This window comes from Xenopus laevis, chromosome 9_10L (assembly GCF_017654675.1).
Source record: "Xenopus laevis strain J_2021 chromosome 9_10L, Xenopus_laevis_v10.1, whole genome shotgun sequence".
NCBI classification, from domain to species: domain Eukaryota; kingdom Metazoa; phylum Chordata; class Amphibia; order Anura; family Pipidae; genus Xenopus; species Xenopus laevis.
The window spans coordinates 25,093,235-25,101,116 of record NC_054387.1 but is presented as its reverse complement, the minus strand read 5'-3'; positions in this window follow the sequence as shown (position 1 = coordinate 25,101,116).

The following is a 7,882-nucleotide window of genomic DNA, read 5'->3' as shown; positions in this document are numbered from 1 at the left end:
ACAGAACCTCACTGATTTGTGAGTATTCAGCCAGTACCCCACCCAGTGCAGGATTCAATGCCCTATAACTCCCCAATCAGTTTTTTTATGCCTCTGCCTCTATTGCAGGTATAGCAGAGATATCCAGTGTGCAGCCCTGTAGCTGTGTGCCTGAGGATGCTGGGAGTGGTAGTCAAACAACAGTTGGAGAGAAGCTGCCTGTAAAATATCCCCTATCAGATCCACTAAATCAGATATTTAGTGTAGGTAAAGCTTTAAGGGTAACTTCGCTATATATGATTTGTTTTGCCAGTGATGGGTATAGGGGCACGGTGTTTTGCCTGTGGTATATTTCGAGGGCACTGTGTAGGTGCTAGGATTAATTTTGTTTGTTTTTTCCATCCTGGGCTTTCTTACCCATGTCAAGCTTTAGGATGGGCCTTTCACCTTAATAGATAACATGAGCTTGTCCTGTGACTTTCGTGGTACAATCATGCTTGATGCCCAGAGCTCTGGGGGTGGCACAGAAAGAACAAAGAGGTGAACATCACCCCTTCTATTATATTGCATAGAAACCCTGAAAAGATATTGACCCTGTGTCTATCAGCCCCATCACTTAATTATTAACCAATGAAATTGCATATCATTACCCATTCTAACAAACCCCCTGCACAAATATTGACCCCGTGTATTTCAGCCCCATGATGTTCATATAAACCAATGAATTCCCAGAGCAGTACCTATTCTAAAAAAACCTGCATATATATAAAACCATACAGATCTTTAAGACTCTATCAATACCACTGCTGAGTTATATCCCACCCTGCCCCTGCACATTTCAGCAGCCCCTCCGCAGTATTAAATCACACTATTGGTCCGTTACCTTGATCAGAATGAGGCACAGGAGCACCTTCCCTCCCTCAATATTTGCCATAGAGATTCAAGAAAAACACAGAGACATATTTATGGGAAACCTGTTCGTGGGAACAGGATTTATTCAAATTAAAAGTCAATTGGGTTCGGGCATCCTTAACAGCTGATGATCCAGAAGAAGGCAAAAACCATAGAGTGCTTCGGCAATCTGCACTAAAGGGAAAAATTCCTTCCTGACTCCAAATGGCAATCGGTATTGCTCCCTGGATCATGGCTTTATATGTATGTTTGAGAGGGAGGGTGCATGTATGTGCATGTGTGAGTGCTTATGTGAGTACTAATGTGGGTGCATGATAAGCGGGTAGGGGTGGGTGCAAGGGTAAGGGGGGGTGAGAGTGAGGGCAAGGGGTGGGGGGTAAGAAGAGGGTGGGTGAAAGCAAGGGTAAGGGGTGGGGGTGAGAAGAGGGAGTTCAAGCGAGGGTGGGGGGGTGAGAAGAGGGAGTTCAAGCGAGGGTAAGGGGTGGGGGTGAGAGGAGGGGGGTGAAAGTGAGGGTAAGGGGTGGGGGGTGAGAGGATCGGGTTAAAGCAAGGGTAAGGGGTGGGGGGGTGAGAGGAGGGTGTGTTAAAGTGAGGGTAAGGGTTGGGGGTGAGAGTAGGGGGTGAAAGCAAGGGTAAGGTGAGAGGAGACGGGTTAAAGTAAGAGTAAGGGGTGGGGGTGAGAGGAGGTGGTGAAAGTGAGGGTAAGGGGAGGAGGGGTGAGAGGAGGGTGGGTTAGAGTAGGGGGTGTAAGCAAGGGTAAGGTGAGGGGTGAAAGGAGACGGGTTAAAGTAAGAGTAAGGGGAGGGGGGAGAAAGTGAGGGTAAGGGGTGGAGGGGTGAAAGCCAGGGCAAGGGGTGGAGGGTGAGAGGAGGGGTGAAAGCGAGGGAAAGGGGGTAAAAGTAGGGGAGTGAAAGCGAGGGTAAGGGGTAGTGGGTTAGAGGAGGGGTGAAAGAGAGGGTATTTGGAGGGGGTGAGAGGGGTGAAAGCGAGGGTAAGGGGTGGGGGTGAAAGAGAGAGTATGGGGAGGGGGTGAAAGCAAAGGGGGGGTAAGAATCGGGCGGTTGAAAGCGAGGGAAAGGGGTGGAGGGGTGAGAGGAGTGGGTGAGAGTGAGGGTAAGTGGTGGGGGACGTGAGAAGAGGGAGATGAGAGCCAGGCTAAGGGGGGAGGGTGAGAGAGCAAGGGAAAGAGGTACAGGGTTGAGAGAAGGTGTGAGAGCGAGGGTAAGGAGTGGGGAGGTCAGGGGAGGATGGTGAAAGCAAAGGTAAGGGGTGAGTTGGTGTAAAAAGGTGGGAGCAAGGATAAGAGGTGGGGGGTAAGAGGAGGGCTGAGAGCAAGTATAAGGGGTGAGAGGAGAGTGGTGAAAGTTAGGGGTAGGTGGGTGAGAGGAGGGGTAAGAGCAAGGGTAAGCTGTGGGGTGGCAGTGAGGGAGGATGCATGGGTAAGGGGGGTTAAGAAGAAGGGCAACAATACATGCTAACAATTTTAATCCATGAAACCATGTTACAAAATCAATGTCCACTATCTCCTCTACCTCCGTGTCTTTATCTCATCCACTATCATCACTCTCATTCCTCCACTCATCCATCACCGTCCATCATGTCCTCTACCATCATCCATCTACATCCACCTCAGTCCTCCACCTCATCCACTATCCACCTCCATGTCCTCACCTCATCCACTACATCCACCTCCATGTCTCCACCTCATCCACTACTCCACTCCATGTCCTCCACCTCATCACTACTCACATCCATGTCCTCTCCTGCCACCTCATCCACTCAATCCCCACTCTCTACACTCCACTCCCTACTCCCCACTCACCTACTCCCCACTCACCTACTCTCTACACTACACTATCTACTCTCCACAAACCACTCCCCCACTCTCCTCGCCCCCTTCTCTCCCACTATTCCTACTTACCAGCACAGCCTGTACAGATGGAATATATACAAGCAAAGTTGGCTCTCCTAGAAAGAGAAAGGAAGAAGGTGGAATTACTTCTACTGTAACTTTTAGTCATTTTTTATTATTGAAGGTTTTTGATTTATTTAGCATTTTATTCAGCAGCTCAATTTGCATCTTAAGCAATCTGGTAACTAGGGTCCAACTTACCCTAGCAACCTGCCTTTATTTGAATAAGAGACTGGAATATGAATAGGAGAGGGCCTGAATAGAAGGATCAGTAATAAAAAGTAACAATAACAATAAAGTAGTAACCTTACAGATCATTGGTTTTTTAGAAGGGAGTCAGCGACGCCCATTTGAAAGCTGCAAAGAGGGGGAAGAAAAAGGCAAATAATTCTAAAACTATAAAAATTAAATATTGAAAAACCAATTGAAAAGTTGCTTAAAATTCACCATTCTATGACATAATAAAAGTTACTTTAACGGTGAACCACCCCTTTAATAAAGCACCAACAGATTGATACAGGTTTAGATACAAAGTTACCAAAAACTGATACAAGATGCATATCTCTATTGATGGACAGATGTTGCTGATAATCTGTATGTCTGCACTTGGTACCTGCACATTGTAAATAAAGTCCCCCGATGACAATATTAATAACATTGTCCCCTTTAATATCCCATAAAAAGTCCCTCATGATATACCCCCAACTTACTCCAATAAATTCCTGTCTGGGTCACTGAAAAATCTCTGACAAAATCTTTCTCTAAACTTGTAGCTGCTCTCTGTCTCTCCAACAGTCAACTGTCCCAACTGTCACTGCTGTCTGCTCCTCAGGGAGTGAAATGCTGGGGTTGCCAACAGTAACAGTCCCGCCCACTAGGAGCCCCAAATATATCAGAACAGTGTATTGAAACTTAATACATTTAGATAAGTGTGTTCAATTAATGGAATAAAGAGAATCTACAACATACTTTTGGAACTTTTATCCCCCCCCCCCCACACACACACCCAAATGTAAAACTGTCTACTTTTCCCCGGCATTCATACTATCTCTGGCTCCCATTAGGGTTGCCACCTTTTCTGGAAAAAATTACGAGCCTTCCTACATATTTAACTTTTTTCCCTATTAATAACATTGAGATCAATCATCATTTTTACTGGCCAGGTGGCAACCCTAGCTCTCATCAAGCTGAAACATGAGGCTGCCAACCTCTGTATTGTGTGATATACATGCCAACTCATATCTCTATCCATGGGCAGATGTAGTCTGTATGTCTGTGCTTGGTACCTACACTTTGTAAGTATCCCCTGATAACATTAATAAAATTGTCCCCTAATATCCCATAGAAAAGACCCCCCATGATATACCCCCAACTTACTCCAATAAATAGTTGCCTGGGTCACTGAAAAATCTCCTGCAAACTCTCTCTCTAAATCACTAGCTCCTCTGTCTCTCCAAATCTCCAACTGTCACTGCTGTCTGATCCTCAGGGAGTGAAATGCTGGGGTTACTAATAGTAACAGTCCCGCCCACTAGGAGCCCCAAGCATATTATTGGTTAAGAACTCAGAGGGACAGTTAAAAAAAGCAGTGGATGGAAACCTAATAAATTTAGATAGCTTTGTTCAATTAATGGAATGTTAATAACTTTGTCCCCTTTAATATCCAATAGAAAAGCCCCCATGATATACCCCTAACTTACTCCAATAAATTCCTGCCTGGGTCAGCTGAAAATTCTCTCTCTCTAAACTTGTAGCTACTCTCTGTCTCTCCAACAGTCAACTGTCCCAACTGTCACTGCTGTCTGCTACTCAGGGAGTGAAATGCTGGGGTTGCCAACAGTAACAGTCCCACTCACTAGGAGCCCCAAATATATCAGAACGCAGTTAAAAGAAGCAGTGTATTGAAACTTAATACATTTAGATAAGTGTGTTCAATTAATGGAATAAAGAGAATCTGCAACATACTTTTGGAACTTTTATCCCCCCCCCCACACACACACAAATATGAAACGGTCTACTTCTCCCCGGCATTCATTCTATCTCTGGCTCCCACAAGCTGAAGCATGTAGCTGCCAACCTCTGTATTGTGTGTTATACATGCCAACTCATATCTCTATCCATGGGCAGATGTTGCTGTTAGTCTGTATCTCTCTGCTTGGTACCTACACTTTCTAAATAAAGTCCCCTGATAACATTAATAACATTGTCCCCTTTAATATCTCATAGAAAAGCTCCTCCATGATATACCCCCAACTTACTCCAATAAATAGCTGCCTGGGTCACTGAAAAATCTCCTGCAAACTCTCTCTCTAAATCACTAGCTGCTCTGTCTCTCCAAATCTCCAAACTGTCACTGATGTCTGATCCTCAGGGAGTGAAATGCTGAGGTTGCTAATAGTAACAGTCCCGCCCACTAGGAGCCCCAAGCAGATTATTGGTTAAGAACTCAGAGGGACAGTTAAAACAAGCAGTGGATGGAAACCTAATAAATTTAGATAGCTGTGTTAATGGAATATTAATAAGATTGCCCCACATGATATACCCTTAACTTACTCCAATAAATGGCTGCCTGGGTCACTGAAAAATCTCCTGAAAACTCTTTCTAAATCACTAGCTGATCTGTCTCTCCCAATCTCCCAACTCTCACTGCTCACAGTGAAAAGTTGGGGTTGCCAACAGTAACAGTCCCGCCCACTAGGAGCCCCAATCAGAAGCACAGTTAAAAGCATCAATGGCAGAAAACCTTTTGAAATGCATGAACTAAATACAGAGAATGGGAAATATAAAAGTGGTATAGGTATAAACTGATTGGTTTACCCAGGTTGAGGTTAGAAGTCTAGAACAGGGGGTTGCAGATAATTTTCTGGATGGAATTGAGCCTTCAACCCCAGTTCTGCAGGGCAGCAGGGCTCCTCATATACACTATATTCATTTCTGATTCTGATCCATGATGTCAGGGGACAGGGTTAAGCTCACAAGCAAGATATACTTAGACATATGCATACCTCCCAACATTTTGGAAATAAAAAGAGGGACAAAAAAGTTGGCGCATGTAACATGGCAAAATTGTGTTTGACCACGCCTGTTTTTGTGGCCACGCCCCTAATTACCATGTTCATTTTACAAAATTTGCCAGGTTACGAAAGTTTTAAATTTTTACAGTTATTACAGTTTTGCTAATGAAGGTGAATTGCCCTTTAAGCTGTGAGTCTAACTTTTCCCAAGGGACCTGTTATCTTATATTACAATTGCTTATTTGCTTATCTAGAAATTGTTACAAAAGTATCTTATCTTCTGCTGTGGCTGTTCTGGGCTCTCTGCCAAAAGCTGATTAAGTTAGAATCTTTGTTTATTTTTCTGGCTGTTCAGTGCAGAGAAAAACGGGTCTTTCCAGTACAAATGAGGGACTGCAGGTTGAGCTGTCAAAAGAGGGACTGTCCCTCTAAAAATGGGACATTTGGGAGGTATGCATATGTAGGTGAGGTTTTTCTAAACCCCAGGGATTGAGTTGGCCAACTAGGCTGGGTCCTTTTTTCCCAGAGTAGGACCTTTTTTCCCCAGAGGGGAACTGAAAGGTTAGGCTCAGGATTAGGCAGAGTTTAGGATTAGGGAGTTGCTGGGAGTAAGAACTCCTTGCCCAGGCCATCTATAACAGCTTATAGTAACAAAGCAAATATTAATATAGCAGCAATAAAATATATCATGCAGAGTCTTGTAACAGGAACAATGGGACAGGGGCCACACTGTGCCACCTAGTGACAGTTTTAGAGCTCCTAAAGGGACATTATTGCAGTAGAACTAGAACTAAGCTGATGAAGAGAATGGATGGTATCCGGTGTGGCCAAATTGGGGTTGTTCATAGTTACATGATAACTATGTATAAATATACTAGGGGGACCATACAATAAACTCTCTGATGATTTATTCACCAGTATATCCTTCCAGCAGACACAAGGGACCCACTGAGATTAGATGAAAGGAGATTCCATCTTAACATTTGGGAAGGGTTTGTTACTGTGAGAGCTGTGAAGTTGTGGAATTCTCTCCCAGAATCAGTTGTAATGGCAGATTTATCAGATAGCTTTGAGAAAGGGTGGGATGACTTTTTAGCAAGTGAGAAAATATAAGGTTACCGACATTAGCTCAGTACAGGTTGATCCAGGGACTGGTCCGATTGCCCCCATATGTAAAAATTCACTAAGTTTTCCCAGGAGCAGTAAACTCTACCTGCTGATTGGTTGCTATGGGTTACTGCCCTGGGCAAACATAATGCCTTTTATTACATAACCCCATTGGAACCAAGAAGGAATTTAATTCTCTCTCGACTGGAAATAAAAATGGCTCTGGACATTTGGTTTTAACCTCCTTCTGGATCATGTAGCACTTAGGGAGCCTTCATCTGGTTCCTATTGTAACTGCGTTTAGCATTGGTGTTTTGAAATGTAACAAAAAAAATTGTGATTGGTCATTTTTATCACAGGCACTGACTAAACAGAGCTGGATTTCCAGTTCTCAGGCAAGAGTCTTTTTTAAGTTCTCTGCCAAACCCCTCACTCTTCTTTGTAGCTTGGGTGCCTCCCTTTCTCGGATTGCTTAGTTGATTGACAAGTCACCAAAGCTCTTTCAGCCAATATGAAGGCGACGATTTCTGTTCCTCTAGAGGCCCCTGTTCCCATCTAACATGCTACTCACTACATCTTTAATGCAATACAATTTGTAGTTGTTACTGTACTTCAATGAAAGCCAAGTGCAAAAATACTGCAGTACTTATCTGGGAAGCTGCAGTAGGAATAGAGATGGAGGGATCCCTAATGTGGGGGAACATCTAATGTATATGTCCATACAGCCCTTTAGCTACTTTTTAGCAACCAATAAGAAAATGGGACCATGGACCCTGGATAAAGAGAAAATCTGCATATCAGACTACTAAATGCAGGCCCCCTTTTCTCCCACTTGCAATAGTTCCCCTTTAATCTTTTCTCCTGGTTTTCATAGGGTCTAGGGATATGTCTTGCCCAAAATACAAGTGAAACACAGGAGAGAAGCATCCAAAGAGCAACCAGTAGTACAGAGTCCATA